The sequence below is a fragment of the Eriocheir sinensis genome, chromosome 43 (assembly GCF_024679095.1).
Source record: "Eriocheir sinensis breed Jianghai 21 chromosome 43, ASM2467909v1, whole genome shotgun sequence".
NCBI lineage: Eukaryota > Metazoa > Arthropoda > Malacostraca > Decapoda > Varunidae > Eriocheir > Eriocheir sinensis.
Genome location: NC_066551.1, coordinates 10,132,190 through 10,150,101, shown reverse-complemented (window position 1 = coordinate 10,150,101; position 17,912 = coordinate 10,132,190). Strand labels below are relative to the sequence as shown.

General features: G+C 42.0%; 1 long non-coding RNA gene across 1 annotated transcript; it reads right to left on the bottom strand.

Moving 5' to 3' along the window:
- Window positions 1–1,180: 1,180 nt before the first annotated feature.
- LOC127010456 (uncharacterized) lies at window positions 1,181–8,839 on the bottom strand. The gene is made up of 2 exons (XR_007763191.1): window positions 8,433–8,839; window positions 1,181–1,465 (listed from the first exon to the last, which is right to left on the bottom strand). It is a non-coding gene; the product is annotated as an uncharacterized LOC127010456 (long non-coding RNA).
- Between the last annotated feature and the right edge of the window lie 9,073 nt (window positions 8,840–17,912).

Here is a 17,912-nt window from a genome sequence, read left to right as displayed (position 1 = left end):
ACATATGACAAACGACACGTCTTAAACATAATACTACAATATGTGCTCAGTTGTTGCCAATAATAATAACACTCGTCGTTCCACAAGCAGTGGTTTGTATCTCTCTGCTTACATCACAATCATTATGTACTCTCTTCACAAAATCCTAATAACACATTCCTATAGTATAATCTACTACAAGTCATGGAAACACATTATTTTACCACACCCAGTGGTTTTACCTTTGCTTTACATCGCAAACAAATAATCACAATCCTGTCCCACTCACAATCCTACTTCACATCTCCTACATTATAATCTCCAGGACAATACAGTCGGTTTCCCTTAGATTCTCGAATTTCTACTCACGATTAAGATCACAACAGCCATTCTCGGCTGAGTGAGTAGCAGGTCTGCTTGAGGCGAGAACCAAGCTCGGTCTACTCATACTACTGATTTCTAGGCCACATTATTCTTTGCTTTAGGCGGACTTACATCCTTGACACGCCCTTAATTTTCTACATAACCAGTGGCCAATACTTCCTGTCACACCCATCTGCTAGCTCATTATGTTGTATTGTTTTACTTCTCCTGCTATTCGTGAGTCAGTCTTAAGACACTCCCTCAGTGATTTTTCTGTTAAATTATTGGCTCATAACATGTCGCCACGACTGACGTCACGGGTCAGAGTCTTTTTCAATGGTTGTTCACACTTTCTGACCACGCCCACTGGGCATCTGTTTTCTGTATCTGAGTCTGGGTATCTGTTTTCCTTTACCCTCGTTGTTTCCCCTCTTTGGTACTTGAGATGCTTACACTGTTATATATGTCACTTTTTTTGTTAGTGTTTGTCCTGTCAGATGTCTACACAGTTGTATACCTGCCTTTCCTCTCTGGGTATCTGTTTTCCTTTACCTCGTTGTTTCCTCTTTGTACTTGAGATGTTTACACTTATATATATGTCACCCTTTTTGTTAGTGTTTGTCCTGTCAGGTGTTTACACAGTTGTATATCTCACTTTCCTCTCTGGGTATCTGTTTTCCTTTACCCTCGTTGTTTCCCCTCTTTTGTACTTGAGATGTTTACACTTATATATATGTCACCCTTTTTGTTAGTGTTTGTCCTGTCAGGTGTTTACACAGTTGTATATCTCACTCCTCTGTTTCCTCGTTTTCTGGGTCCTGACATTTCCCTTCAGGAAGATCTCGCCCCTGAGATCTCACAGGTGTTGGTGGAGAAGATACGCCTTGCAATGTCTGCAGTTGGTTCGAGTCTGGAATTAGGCGGCGTCGTGCGTAGCGTAGGACATAGGAATACCCCACGGCAGACGTCACCAGCAGAAGAACCAGGATCACGACAATGGCGAAGACAATCCACCAATGGATTGCGGGTTGAAAGGGCTGATCCGGCTCGACCACATAATTTAGGGGCTGCAAGCCAGCTGTTAGCTCCTGTAGGGGGATGGACTCAGCACTGCGAAGAGAACCTTGCCGAAGCATCAATATCCCATTATCCGTCAGGCTGACAGTATGTCTGTTTTCAGGATGGGTAGGGCATGTGAGTGTCAGAGTGATGGGGGAGGCAAGTGAACAGGTCCAGTAGCCAGGACCTTTCAAAACATAGGGGGAAATGTTTTCAAGACTATTGTGTGTCAGAGGTTGAGCACTGACTCATGTTTAAGAAAGCAGCCGATTTACAAGAGGCTGCGTTACTAGCCTCATGGACAAACTAACATATGGTTATTCTTGTTACAGTGTTTTATACTAGAAAGCATAAAATATATTTTCCTATTCTCACTGAAGGCAATACATCTTGAATCAACACTATACATAAGAAAGGAAGTGCTATTCTGCACAGAAAATGGAAGGGAGTCGATTCGAAAGACATCAAAGGTGTCAATCGGATCTCCTCGCAAAGGTTTGGTGAAATAGAAATTACGAGAATCGTGCAAAGCCGTTGTCCTGGAGGACAGTTATTACATCCCTATATAGAGCTAAAAAATCAAGAACTGCAAGGCACAAAAGACCTGGAGGCCGAGCCTAGGCTTCCTTTAATGTACTGAACAACTGTTTGTTTCACATAATGGTTGGAGTTATGTATGTTTGCAGGGGAGCCTGCAGACTCAAATATAAATCTTGTATATATACCTGGTTTTATGTGTCTCAATGCTAAGTCAAAATATAACAATTCTTGTAGGAGCTTTTTTTTTCTCTTCCTAATGCCATAGTCTATAGTAAAATGGCGCACAACTTGGTTCAATACATCTACAGCTGAACATAGCCTATTAAAGGCAGATTGCATGGCATGCATATTACTTAATGATGTTGAGTTTTTCATAATAAACATTTAACTATATAAAATCTTTCTCAGTTAATGACTCTAGTCCTCTATTTTTTCATGAATAGCATCAACTTGAGCCTGGGTCGCGGTACCAAATAGGTTATTAGACAAGGATCCTCAAAAAAATATTTCCCGTTTTTTTTTTTTCTTTTTTTTTTTCTATAATTCATAGAAGCATGCAGCTTGTTTTGAATAGTAGTCATCTCATAGCCTAAAACTTTTATTAGATGATGCAACAGTGAACTGAATTCGTTTTCAAAATTAAAGAGTGTGTATTTTTTTGCTTTTACAGCTGGATACTCAGGTGACATTTGAATAACATTTCAAGTAACGAAGCAGTTAAAATCCGTGCTTTATATAATGCAGCTAAAACATCTTCTGTGAGGCTAAACGGTACTATAGTCTCTGTCTGTGAGGACTATAATATAGAGAGTATGTTGGTGTGAAACTTTGGCCAGCACGTGTTGGGGACTCCTGTTGTGTCATTGAGTCGTACACCGAAAGAGTCAAATCAATCTGTGGTTTATTTCGTCATATTTCCGCTCAATTATTGCATTTTCATCCTTATGCATTATTCCTGTTCTATATCGTATTAGTTTTGACATTATTTTAGGCAACTCTTGTACCGTCGAAGAGCGAAGGCTTTATCTATGCCGAGGTGGCTCTGAAAGTTTGGGAGTAACCTGAGAAGGTAGGGCCTGTGCATCAGCTGTTTATTGCTGTTGTAGAACGAACATTATTTAATGTGTCATGAGTAGCAGTCACCTCTCCGCTACGAGTTATTATTTTCGGTAGAATTTTTCTCAGCGATTTCACGGTTGAGCAATGCAAAGAATAGATCAGTGTCTGTCTCTGGATATAAAGGGTATGCTCGCCTAATCGTTGGACATTGCTGCACATCAATGCAATCTTCATGAAGAACTTTTACTATATCTGTGGGGGCCGTTGAAACCTTACCAGTCCTGAGGTTCCTAATTTTTACCATTATATCACTGATCTTCTCTATTACCCTGTAGGGTCCATCAAAAATAGGTTGCAACTTTTTCTTTTCTTTTCTTTTTGGTGTATGTTTGAGGAACACTCTGTCGCCAACGTTGATAGTTTTGATTTTTGTAACTTGGTAATATTTTTCCATTTCTTCTCTACTTTCTTTATTGTAAACCTGGCATCTATCATAAACTTTATTTGCAATTGCAGCCATTTCCTTTTCATAGGAGTCAATACCATAAACTTTCCTTGCAATTGCAACCATTTCCTCTTTATAGGAATAAATATCATAAACTTTCCTTGCAATTACAACCATTTCCTCTTTATAGGAATAAATATCATAAACTTTCCTTGCAATTACAACCATTTCCTCTTTATAGGAATAAATATCATAAACTTTCCTTGCAATTACAACCATTTCCTCTTTATAGGAATAAATATCATAAACTTTCCTTGCAATTACAACCATTTCCTCTTTATAGGAATAAATATCATAAACTTTCCTTGCAATTACAACCATTTCCTCTTTATAGGAATAAATATCATAAACTTTCCTTGCAATTACAACCATTTCCTCTTTATAGGAATAAATATCATACCAGGGCTGCTGAATTTTTTTCTAACATAGTGTAGGGTACAGGAGGATCTCTAAAAATTCTCTCTCTGTCTCTCTCGATAAAATGGGGACTCCTTTATGGTGCGATAATACGCAGGATTATAGGCCAAGATGTCTATAAGTAGCATTATATCCCAAACGGACACATTTCCTAGAACATTCTCCTCAAAATGTTAACAACAGTATAATTTGCGCGCTTTATTATTCCATTCCCATTTGTATGGTAAGCCGTTATTCGCGTGTCGCACAGGTAGCTTCTAATTTATCTCCTGCATCACGGAATTAACGAACTCTGAACCTTGATCTGTAACAACTGTCTGAGGAACACCGTGTACACAAACAACATCCACGTACAACGCCCTTGCCATTTCACGGGCTTCCTTACTCCGTAAGGGTACTATAATCAAATACCTTTTAAAAACATCAACTATGGGCATTACGTATCGAACCCCATTGTCCGATACACCCATGGGACCCACAAGGTTCATGTGTATTCTTCCAAAAGGAGCGGTGACGTCTGGATATTGTCGCCAAGGAGCAGGTGCAAGTTCCCAACTCACTTTTAAAACGACTACCATGACGCACTTCCTTACATAATTTTCTACATCCCGTTTCATTCCAGGCCAGAAAGCGAACTTTCTACACCGACATAACGTAACTTTGGTTCCTCCGTGCCCTGCAGTGGCGACGAATGAGCCAGAGTTATCGCCTTGGAAATACTTGGGGGGTAGAATCACCACCTTAGTGGCTTCTCCGTACGGACTCACTAAAACACATCATTTATTTCCACCTGTAACTCTGACAGGGGCGGCATCTCACATTATGCCCATCTTCAACACAATATAACATAATTTCCACCTGTAACTCTAACAGGGGCGGCATCTCACATTATGCCCATCTTCAACACAATATAACATAATTTCCACCTGTAACTCTAACAGGGGCGGCATCTCAGATTATGCCCATCTTCAACACAATATAACATAATTTCCACCTGTACCTCTAACAGGGGCGGCATCTCACATTATGCCTTTTTTCTCTGAGTCTTTGCTCAATTTTCATTCTTGGGGCTTCTTTCTTTTAGCATACTTATATGCTGGCTGCTCATCATGCAGCTCACTAATCTCCTGAATACTCCAGTCAAGTGTGTGGCCAATACACTCACTATTCAGGTCCATACATATCATGTATTTTATTTTCTAATTTTTCGGCGCCTGTTTCTTTTTCTGCACTAGTGCAATACCTTGCCCCTCATTATCCACGTGTTCCACGGTTTTTGTTGTTCCCCATCCACAAACATTATCGCGCGTGTCCTTCTAATTCAATCTCAGTGTCCTGTGAGCCTTCATCCTTGATAAAAAAAATCTGCTACTATATTTTCCTTGCCAGGCAAATGATTGATTGTGAAACCATACTCACTCATGAGAGTCTGCCATCTAGCTATCCTGCCGTTGGGACTAGCTACCTGTAACAACCAGACTAAAGGTCTGTGAGTCGTGTGGATCTCAACAGGGTAACCCAGTATTAATGGGCGGTTTACGTGTAACCCATAAATTACAGTTAAAGCCTCTCGTTCAACTATACTGTACCGCTGTTCTGCCGTATTCAATTTCTCACAAAAAAAGATACAGGTCTTAGTTTATCATCATTATCCTGTTATTGCAATACTCCACCAGTATTGTAGTAGGATGCGTAGAGTGACTGTACCAAGCATTCTATCCTTAAGGGTTGAGAACGCAATTTTTGTTTCATCCGTCCATATGAGTGGAGTTTTATTTATTTATTTATTTATTTATTTTATTTTATTTATTGTGTACCTTTCTTCCCTTTGTAAAGCTTTAGAAAAGGAGCAACAATTTGTGAATAATTTGCAATAAATTTGCGATAATAATTAGTCAATCCAAGAAATGACTGTAAATCATGAACAGTTTGGGGGGCCAGGACGTTTTGTATGGCCTCCAGCTTGCTAGACTGAGGTCTTATTCCCTCTGAGCGGATGGCATGGCCCAGGTAATCTACTTTGTCCTTAAAAAAGTTACACTTTTCCATCTTAAGAGTCAGTTTGGCTTCCTTTAAGCGATCCAGAATTTGTTCTAAGTTATCTGCGTGATTAGAAAATGTATCGGCCAGGATAATTATGTCATCAAGGTACACCTGAACCTTGTTGCTTAATAGTCCTGTAAGGACAGTGTTTATTATTTTCTTGCAGCAGGACGGGGCTGTTTTAAGGCCAAAGGGGAGGGAAGTAAATTCCCAATGTCCTGCTGGAGAAGAAAATGCCGTCTTTTCTCTGCTGATTTCATCTTGGGGGATTTGATGGTAACCCTGTTTCAAGTCTAGGCATGAAAAAAAAAACTTACTATCTCCCAATTGATTGAGTATGGTAATTATATTAGGGAGTGGGTACCGGTCGTCCCGTAGTGTTTTATTAAGTGCCCGGAAGTCCAGACAAAGTCGTAGTACTCCATGTTTTTTTGCACTGGTATAAGTGGGGCATTATAGGGTGATCGCGAAGGGCGAATCACACCCTGTTGCTGGAGCGATATAAGTTGTTTATTTACTCTGTCATGATAACTGATAGGAATGTTATATGAACGCCTGTACACTACTTCATCAGTGTTTTGCTTGATGGTGCTTAAAAAAATAGAGCGTTGCTGTTAATGGTTCTTGTTCTGTGGAAAACACTGTTATATATTTATCTATTAAGGACTTTAAAACCTGATTCTCTCTCTTCACTTGGGAATTTAGCGTCAACAATTTGATAGAGGCTTTTCTTCCTTACTTCAAGCTCTGCGGGCTTCAAGTCTGTTTTAGCTGTGTCAGCGGTCTGTACACTAGATACTTGTGGCAGATCAGCGTATAGTTCATGAGTGACAGGCTTCACAGATCCTAACGTTGTATTATCATCTATCTTTACACTCACTTTCAATATTCAAATACGGCACAGTGACATAAGATCTTTGATTGTCAGATGAAGGGGTTAACTTAACTATCCCTGAGCACAAGACTCTAGCCTGAGGAGTACTAACACAAGGCTCAAATAAAGCTTCACTTGCCTGTAGTTGCGTCACTAGCGTTATGTAACCTGCAACAGTTGCATGCAGTTGCAAAGGTTCCGCTGCTTGGCAACGTGCGGCCTTATTTTCAGTGAGACCTTCTTCATTTCCATCTACATTTAGCTAAGATCCTTCACCTCTAGATATAAGACATATTTTTCCTGGCATAATTGTATGGTTTCCCCTTCTATTATCAGTTTTATGCTTCGTTCGATGTTCCTCATTTAGTTGCAATGTTTTCAAAATAATCTCGTGCTACACGACAAATCAGTACTCAACATAATATGAGTCGGCAAATCTACATCGCGTGTTATCAATAAGTCTTGGAAACTACTTTTTCCTTCCATATTAACTTGTCTTTTACCGTCATTTTCAATATGGTATCTTTGCACAGAGACAATATTCACGGGTTTCGCTTCACAGTTATTTACTGCGAGCCCTAATTCTTTAATAAATTCATCCGTTAAAAACTCACACACGCTCCTGTTTCTAGGAGCGCTGCCACTTTTGCATATGTATTATCATGAGTAGTGCGATCTGCCTAACAAAGTTACTCTTGAGTTATGTTGATTATAGCCTTCTTGTCATTATTTTTAAGGTCACTCCCTTGTTCGTTATAGCCTTCTTTTCCTTATATTTATGTGAGGCGGTTACTCCCTTGTTCGTTATAGCCTTCATCTTATTATATTAAAGGTTACTCTCTTCTTCGTTATAGCCTTCATCTTATTATATTAAAGGTTACTCTCTTCTTCGTTATAGCCTTCATCTTATTATATTAAAGGTTACTCTCTTCTTCGTTATAGCCTTCATCTTATTATATTAAAGGTTACTCCCTTCTTCGTTATAGCCTTCATCTTATTATATTAAAGGTTACTCCCTTGTTCGTTATAGCCTTCATCTTATTATATTAAAGGTTACTCCCTTGTTCGTTATAGCCTTCATCTTATTATATTAAAGGTTACTCCCTTCTTCGTTATAGCCTTCATCTTATTATATTAAAGGTTACTCCCTTGTTCGTTATAGCCTTCATCTTATTATATTAAAGGCCTTCATCTTATTATATTAAAGGTTACTCCCTTCTTCGTTATAGCCTTCATCTTATTATATTAAAGGTTACTCCCTTGTTCGTTATAGCCTTCATCTTATTATATTAAAGGTTACTCCCTGTTTTGTTCTTCGCTCATTTTCCGTTTTTTCCACTGCAAGTGTGCATATTTATTTATTTATTTATTTATTTTCATTTGTTTATTTAATGTTATTTGTAGTAGATAACTGAGGGGGGCACTACCCTGGCCTCCTCTTCCTCTGATTCTCTTACTTCACACATTTATCTTAATACTTCACACTATTGTCCATATGCTTCATTTTTTTTTTTCATTCATGACTTTTTATCCATACCTCACACTTTTCTTAGTATTTCACATTTTTTCTAGATCATACTCTACACTTCCTACCTGGGGGACGCGGGTTAGGCCTTTATAAAGTCACTCTATGGCTGCATGCCCGCCGCGGCACACCACCACCCTGTGAGGCGTAGAGCCCCGTGCTCCCCTCCATCCTGGGGTAACAATCCTAAAACAAACAAACCTGAGAGGCAGGACGCTGCCGCTGCCTGTCACCTGACACCCTCTCACTGATGAATGGATCGCGGCGCGGGTGGAGAGAGACTGCCCATCCCTCTCCACTCCGCCCGGGAAGGAACTCATGAATTCTCGGTTGAGTCGCGTGTGCTACCCATTGCACTACAGAACAACAGTGGTTGGCCAGAGTTTCCATTACCATATCGTCAAAGTCCATGTCCTCCGGAAGAACCATTAATTATATAATTAAATCGTCACTATTATTTCCGCCACTTAAAACGAGCAAACCTTAATGAAAATAAGAGGCGTTTTCTCGTCAGAGTAAATTAAACATAAGCACTGTAAGCATATGTCCCTATTTATCCCTATACCGCTGCCGCCAGTTTTAGACCCTTCTTTTCTTGTATTAAATCAACTCTTTTATCACTCATTAATTAATCCATAAATGATCTCACCGTCTCGTATCCCTGGTAGCGTGATCCGGCTTAAGTTGTTATTGGAGACTGGTGTTCGGGGATAAACAAGGGAAAAAGATAATATACATTTATTTAAAATTAAATGAAAGCAATTGCCTTACGCAATATTCTATGCTCAGACGATCATAACACTGGCATATTCAGCAATGGATGCAACATATGACAAACGACATGTCTTAAACATAATACTACAATATGTGCTCAGTTGTTGCCAATAATAATAACACTCGTCGTTCCACAAGCAGTGGTTTGTATCTCTCTGCTTACATCACAATCATTATGTACTCTCTTCACAAAATCCTAATAACACATTCCTATAGTATAATCTACTACAAGTCATGGAAACACATTATTTTACCACACCCAGTGGTTTTACCTTTGCTTTACATCGCAAACAAATAATCACAATCCTGTCCCACTCACAATCCTACTTCACATCTCCTACATTATAATCTCCAGGACAATACAGTCGGTTTCCCTTAGATTCTCGAATTTCTACTCACGATTAAGATCACAACAGCCATTCTCGGCTGAGTGAGTAGCAGGTCTGCTTGAGGCGAGAACCAAGCTCGGTCTACTCATACTACTGATTTCTAGGCCACATTTTTCTTTGCTTTAGGCGGACTTACATCCTTGACACGCCCTTAATTTTCTACATAACCAGTGGCCAATACTTCCTGTCACACCCATCTGCTAGCTCATTATGTTGTATTGTTTTACTTCTCCTGCTATTCGTGAGTCAGTCTTAAGACACTCCCTCAGTGATTTTTCTGTTAAATTATTGGCTCATAACATGTCGCCACGACTGACGTCACGGGTCAGAGTCTTTTTCAATGGTTGTTCACACTTTCTGACCACGCCCACTGGGCATCTGTTTTCTGTATCTGAGTCTGGGTATCTGTTTTCCTTTACCCTCGTTGTTTCCCCTCTTTGGTACTTGAGATGCTTACACTGTTATATATGTCACTTTTTTTGTTAGTGTTTGTCCTGTCAGATGTCTACACAGTTGTATACCTGCCTTTCCTCTCTGGGTATCTGTTTTCCTTTACCCTCGTTGTTTCCCCTCTTTTGTACTTGAGATGTTTACACTTATATATATGTCACCCTTTTTGTTAGTGTTTGTCCTGTCAGGTGTTTACACAGTTGTATATCTCACTTTCCTCTCTGGGTATCTGTTTTCCTTTACCCTCGTTGTTTCCCCTCTTTTGTACTTGAGATGTTTACACTTATATATATGTCACCCTTTTTGTTAGTGTTTGTCCTGTCAGGTGTTTACACAGTTGTATATCTCACTCCTCTGTTTCCTCGTTTTCTGGGTCCTGACAAAGCAACAAGCAGCGGACGACGAAGCGCTGTACGAGGAAATTCACACCATAACACTAAACAAACAGTCAGTCATTATCGGGAACTTTAACTGTTCCAACATTGACTGGACCACGATGATTGGAGATCGGGAGGGTAACAGATTGCTCGAAATGTTAGAGGACAATTTTCTTACTCAGATTGTTACCCAACCGACGAGGGAAAATAACTTATTAGACCTAGTACTCGTGAGTGATTCAGATCTCACACGTGAATGTCAAGTCGGCGAAAAACTGGATGGTTGCGACCATCACCTAATTCGCCTAAAGATCAGAACAGACCATGAACTCACCGAAAACACGTCCAAGATTCCAGACTACAAAAAAGCCAATTTTAACTTCGCTCGTGAGCTGCTAACCCAGACAACTTGGGAACCCATGAACCTCACTCCGGTGGACGGCGCGTGGAACGGCTTTAAGAACAAACTCCTGGAGGTAGAGAGAACGACTGTTCCCATGAAGACAAGGAGAACAAATAATGCCACAAGCACACCATGGATGACTACCCAAGTTCGACGGGCGATTAATTTGAAGAAGAGAAAATACAACTTGCTAAAGGAAAACAGCACTGACGAGGCACGCGAACAGTACCATCAAAGCCTCAGAGCTTGCAGAACACTCATTCGCCAGAGTAAACGTGACTATGAAAAGCAAATTGCACGCGAAGCCAAGTCCAACCCGAAAAAGTTCTTCACGTATATAAGAACCAAAAAGAAGACAAAAAGCAATATTGGTCCCCTAAAAGATGAAAGTGACGTACTAACATAGGACAGCAGACAAATGGTCGAAATCCTAAACAGGAACTTCGCGTCTGTGTTCACGGTCGAGAATACCCAGTCCGTACCCGAGAGCCCTTCCCCACCGATGGGAATCACTCCCCTAGAAATTGGTACAATCGACGAACGGGATGTGAAAAAGTACCTAGACAAACTCGAGACAAACAAGTCTACCGGACCCGACGACTTGTCACCCAGGCTGCTCAAGGAACTCAAGCAGCAAATCCTCAAGCCACTCACCGCCATCTACAATCTGTCACTACAACAAAACAAAGTCCCGAAAGACTGGAAACAAGCGAACGTAACACCGATCTACAAAAAGGGAGACAAAAGTGTGGCCCTAAACTACAGACCAATCAGCTTGACCTCAGTGGCGGGAAAAATCCTCGAGAAGATCATCAGAGACAAACTCGTTAGGTTCCTTGAAGACAACAACATCATTTCCGATGCTCAGCACGGTTTCAGGAACAAGCGCTCATGCTTAACCAATTTATTGGACTTCTTCCAAGGTATCTATGAAAACTGGGATAATCATATCCCCAGTGATGTTATATATCTAGACTTTCAGAAAGCCTTTGACAAAGTGCCACATGAAAGACTCCTCAAGAAACTTAAGTCGGCGGGATTAGGCGACGATCTGACAGCGTGGATCAAAGACTGGCTCACTGAAAGAAAACAACGAGTTGTACTCAACGGACAGGCCTCCGAGTGGCTCCCGGTCACAAGTGGAGTGCCACAGTGGTCAGTGCTGGGACCCATACTTTTCATCATATATATCAACGACCTAGAACTAGTATTAAATCCAATCTTTCAAAATTTGCCGACGACACAAAGGTGGGTGGAAGGCCCTCACGACGGCAGACTGCGAAATTATCCAGAGAGACCTGGACCAGATCACTCGGTGGTCAGAAAAATGGCAGATGTCCTTCAACACTACCAAATGTAAAGTAATGCATATCGGATCCAGAAACAGCAACCACATATACCACATGGGTGGCGAACCACTACATGTTGTGCAAGAGGAAAGAGACCTCGGGGTCACCATCAGCAGTGACTTGAAACAAACAAAACACTGCAAGTCCGCCTGTAAGAAAGCCAATACAATGCTTGGGTTCATATCGAGGAACTTCGAATACAAGACGCCGGGAGTTATGTTATCCTTGTATAATTCGCTGGTAAGGCCCCACCTGGAATACGCCGTGCAATTCTGGTCTCCTAATTACAGGAAAGACATTGAATTACTTGAGAGAGTACAGCGCCGCGCCACGAAGATGATACCATCACTGAGGACGAAACCCTATGAAGAACGACTCGAGCGACTCAACCTCTTCACGTTGGAAAAGAGACGACTGCGGGGAGACATGATACAAGTCTTTAAGTACCTGAACAAGCTCAGCAACGTTGATCACTCCAAACTCTTCACGCTACAAACTAACCTGAGAACAAGAAACAACGGAAAAACAATTCAAGCAAAGCGATGCAATACCGACATCGGCAGGAGTTATTTCTCGAATAGAGTTGTTCGCCACTGGAACAGCCTTCCTGCAGAAGTGGTTAGCGCAGAGACCATCAACTCCTTCAAGAAACGCATTGATCGCCACTTTGCTGCAACAGGAGTGAACTGAACGTTCCCAAGAGTAGGTACACAAGTGCTTTAATCCTTCCCTGCAAGCCACTCCTGTGGCAAACGGATTGATTAAATCACTGAACGAAGGCAGCCTAGTAATGAGCCAACAGGCTTTCTGCTGCCTGCTAGTCCATGTTTCCATGTTTCCCTCCCTTCTTCATCACCTATCTTTTACCTTCTATATCATCTATGTTAATTGATGGTAAGGTGTACAAAAGCTCGCCCCCCCAACACACACACACACACACACACACACACACACACACACACACACACACACACACGGCCCTCTCACCTCGCTGTGGCGGTGTTTCCTGTTAACCTTTTCAGTGTCATTCTCGTCGTACCGCAGCGAACTATGAAGTCGCGTCGTATACAAATCTTTTACTCCGTCCCACAAATCACAATAACTTCGCGTGTTAATTTTTTCTTCTTTATCTGCTCCTGTTCCTTTCTCATCCTGTTTCGTCTTCTATTTCTTTCTTTCCATACGCGCCCACGCCCACGCCCCATCCGCCAACTAAGACTATCCCCTCCCCCACCCAGCCACAGGCCCCCACCCTCATACCTTCTGCTCTTAGCTGAGAGGAAAGTTACTATTATTTTTTCGCGAGTAAAACGAGGCAGTGAAAGAGGATCCATCATACGGGTGATGCAGTTCAACATCGACAAATCCAAGCGTGTAAAATAATACTTCCCTCAGTAATTACAAGCTGAGCCAAGCAGTTCTTTGCCACTCCAGCCGTGAAAGAGCTTTGAGTGAGTGTGAGCTCTGACGTTCGACCCAGAAATCACGGTATTCTCTCAGAAACCCGGCAAATAGTATTTTATCACTTCTAAAAGCGTAACAACTGGAGCTCAGAAGATATCCTTATATGTAATAAATACTAATTAGGCCTCACCTAGATTATGATGTGCAGTTTTGGTGCCCCTGTTACAGGAATATAGATTCCCTCGCGGCAATACAAATAAGAGCGACTAAAATTATTCAAGGACTTGGGAGCTTACCGTACACAGGAAGACTAAAATAAAGAAATTACATTCTTTGCAAAGACGTGGACTGCGTGGGGATTTGGTTGACTTTGTAATGGACTGAGGGGATTTATTAATAAAGACGATTCAGATGAAGTACTTATATTAATAAGACTGATGCAAGAACACGCAGCAACGGGTATATGTTGGATAAATTTTAGTGCAGAAAGAAAACAGGCAAGAACTGGTTTACGTACATGCTGGTGGACGAGTAGAACAAACAGAACAGGTGTGTAGTTGAGACAAACACTATTGAAAGCTTTAAATTATAAAAGGGAGGGGAATTTGGTCAATAACCCGCTCAGGAGCTGCCATGTGTAGGCCGTCTGGCCTCTTCTAGTCTCTTTATAACCTTGCGTATCCTTGTGTATCATCATCAGCATCATCATCATCCTTCTTCTTCCTCTTCTTCTTCTTTTCCTACTTTTTCTCTTTCTGCCTGACACATTCAACACACGACACGAGCAGCGGAAAACCTGATAATTCGCTGTAATCCTCTAAAGTGGCTTTTCAACTATGCCAGCATCTTCCATTATGTGACGAGTTGTTTTCACGTGTTATACTTCCGTTCGGTAACCCCCTGTCGCTTAATCTAGAAAGCTTCCTGTCCCTTGATAACGAGTGATAACACACTGTATTTCAACGGTTAAAGACGCAGAACAAGACATCACCAAGCTACAGGAATGGATCAAAAAGTGGCTGCTACAAGTCAATGAAGAAAAATGTAAAGTCATGCACCTTGGGAGGGGATATCCAGTATACCAGTACCACATGGGAAACACTCCGGTATCCACCACAGAGACAGAGAAAGACCTGGGAGTATATGTTATCAAGCTACCAGTGAAAGCCAAATTCTTTCCAATCTCAGCGGACGGGTTAAGGGCGGTAACATAAATGCAAGTTGCAAAATCCGTAGACTTTTTTATCGTTCTGGAGAATGGGAAGCTTTTAAGAATAAGAGTCCCTGCTAAGCTAACACAAATATACGGTATTACGATGAAGAGATTTTTGTCATCAGACCGTCAAGCGTGAGATGCGTTCACACTTTCACGAACCGATCGCTCTGTAGGTCACATTACAAAGCGAATTATAACATCAAATCAATCACCTCACACCTCACCTGCCTCATTATTCACCCCAGACACACAAACAAACAGACAGGGGCAGATGAGGTAATGTAAACAGACACAAAGATACAGACAAGACAGACACGGATGGACAGGGTGATCCAGACAGACGGAGAGACAGACGAAGCAGACAGACACACAGGCATAAACAGACAGACAAACGAGGCAGTGTAAACAGATACAAACAGATAGGCAGAGAGGCAGACAGATGAAGTGCTACAAACAGACACACACAGAGACAGGGACAGCGACAGACAGACGAGGTAATGCAGACCGACAGATGAGGCGATGGAAACACACACACACACACACACACACACACACACACACACACACACACACACACACACACACACACACACACACACACAGATAGACAGAGACACAGACAGGCAGGGAGAGCACAGACAGGCAGGCAAGCACGTGTACACACTCCATCACTCTCGTCTTCATTTCCAAGGTAATCACACGAGCATCAATTAACATTCAAATCGACCCTTAATCAAATTGACGGCTCGCCTTGTGTGATGTTTACAGTGCAGCAAGCTGGAGGAAGAGGGTGGAGGGCGGGAGTGGAAGGGAGGAGGTGGAAGAGGAAGGAGAGAAGGTGGGTTATTTGGGAGGGAGAAGGATGCAATTGAGAGATGAAGATGTGAGTGGATAGGTGAGTGGAGGGTGGAAGAAAGATGAGGAGGAAGGAGGTAAAGATGGATGAGGGTGAGGAAGGAGGTGGAAGAGGTCGGAGAGAAGGTGTGGTAGTTGAGAGAGACAGAAAAGGATGGAATTCGAGAGATGAAGAGGTGAGTGGATAGGTGGGTGGAGGGTGGAAGGAAGATGTGAGGTGGTAAAAAGGTGGAAGGGTGGAGATTAACTGAAGGGCGAGGTAAGAAAATGGAAGAAAGAGAAGAGGAAGAGAATCAGTAGTGGTGGATTAAAAGAGAAAGGAAGGAGGTGAACAGATGAACGGTGGATGTGGATGAAAGGTGGAGGGAAGGATGTGGAAGGAGGTGGAGAGGAGGAGAGTGAGTGGGTGGAGATGAATAAGAAATGGAGTGAAGGATACGAAAGCAGGTGGAGAGGAAATAAGTGGATGAATGGAAATGCATTGGAGGCGAACTAATGGAAAGGAGAGGAGGTAGATAGGAGGGGAAGAAAGTAGGTGGAAGGAGGCAGCGAGGAAGTGGATAGATGCGCAAGTGGAGGTGGATGGTAGAGATAAGGGAATGGAGATGGAAGGACGCGAGAAGGCGGATAGACGGTGGAAGATGGAGAGGAACGTGGACGAGGTGGATAGGTGGAGGTGGGTGAGGAGAGGAAGGAAGGAGATACAAATGGGATGAGACACACTCTGCATAATAATAGACACGCGGGGCAATTTATCACTTTCACTTCAAGGAGAATAACTCAACGAAAACATTAGCTATCGTGGTGGTGGTGGTGGTGGTGGGTGGTGATGGTGGTGAAAATACTGGTGGTGGTGGTATCTTCATCATTAGTGGTGTAAGTGGCCGTATTCTAACGCTTTTTATTGAAGAATCCTAAAAAAATGTAGTGTACTTATAAAGAGAGAGACGTAGGAGTTTTCTTTTAATCGTACCCCGAGCTTTCCCGCACTAGAATATGTCAATTGCAAGCGACTCAAAACATAACGGCAGCTCCTAAACTGTATTTCACCATCACTAACAGAAAACTAACATGAGGGATGAAGCCATTAACCTGCAAAAGTCGTTATAGAAAGCTCGTAGGGAGAGGAGTGTGGCATATTGGCAATTTTATTTTTAACAACAAAGGAGACAGCTCAAGGGCACAAAAAAAAGGAAACAATTAAAAAAAAAAGCTCGCTAGTCACTGCTCCTAAAAAGAATCCAAAGAGGTGGCCGAAAGAGGGGTCAATTTCGGGAACCATCTCAAAGGAATGGCCAGTGAAAGGAAAACTATTATATGGGCGTTATTTTCTACTCGCTACGTAGCCTATGTATAGAAACTTTACACATGTCGCAATGCTAGTAGAATGTTGACGTGGGCAATGGGTATATAACTAAGAGAAATAAAAATAAATAATGAAGTGGAATGTATGAGTGGAATGTGGAATGTATGAGCGAACAATAGTCAAAGTTAAGATGGTTAAGTCATGTGGTGAGAAGCGGGGATGAGCCTATTCGAAGAGCCTGGCAAGCACCTGGTGATGGAAGGAGATCGAGGAGACAGGAGGAAGCCCGTATCTTTAAACGTGTCGGCGCCTCAGTTTCCCTGTTTGAAAAGACTCTCGTGGAAGCTGCTGGGATTTTCATGGACTGTAATGTGATCCTCGTGACAGCTTTACACGACGTCTGCATCTTGAACGGGAAAACACCCAAGAAGGCCCAGTATATCTTCCCTGTGGCCTTGGGAAATGGTTGTAATGGGAGCCCCGATGCGTTTAAGAATATGGGCAAGAGTATGGTGAAGAGGTAAAGTATCATAGGCGGAGGTGCAGAGAATGAAAACCAACACAGTAAGAATATGGGCAAGAGTATGGTGAAGAGGTGAACTATCAGAGGCGGAGGTGCAGAGAATGAAAACCAACACAGTAAGAATATGGGCAAGAGTATGGTGAAGAGGTGAACTATAAGAGGCGGAGGTGCAGAGAATGAAAACCAACACAGTAAGAATATGGGCAAGAGTATGGTGAAGAGGTGAACTATCAGAGGCGGAGGCGCAGAGAATGAAAACCAACACAGTAAGAATATGGGCAAGAGTATGGTGAAGAGGTAAAGTATCATAGGCTGAGGTGCAGAGAATGAAAACCAACACAGTAAGAATATGGGCAAGAGTATGGTGAAGAGGTGAACTATCAGAGGCGGAGGTGCAGAGAATGAAAACCAACACAGTAAGAATATGGGCAAGAGTATGGTGAAGAGGTGAACTATCAGAGGCGGAGGTGCAGATAATGAAAACCAACACACTAAGAAGCAA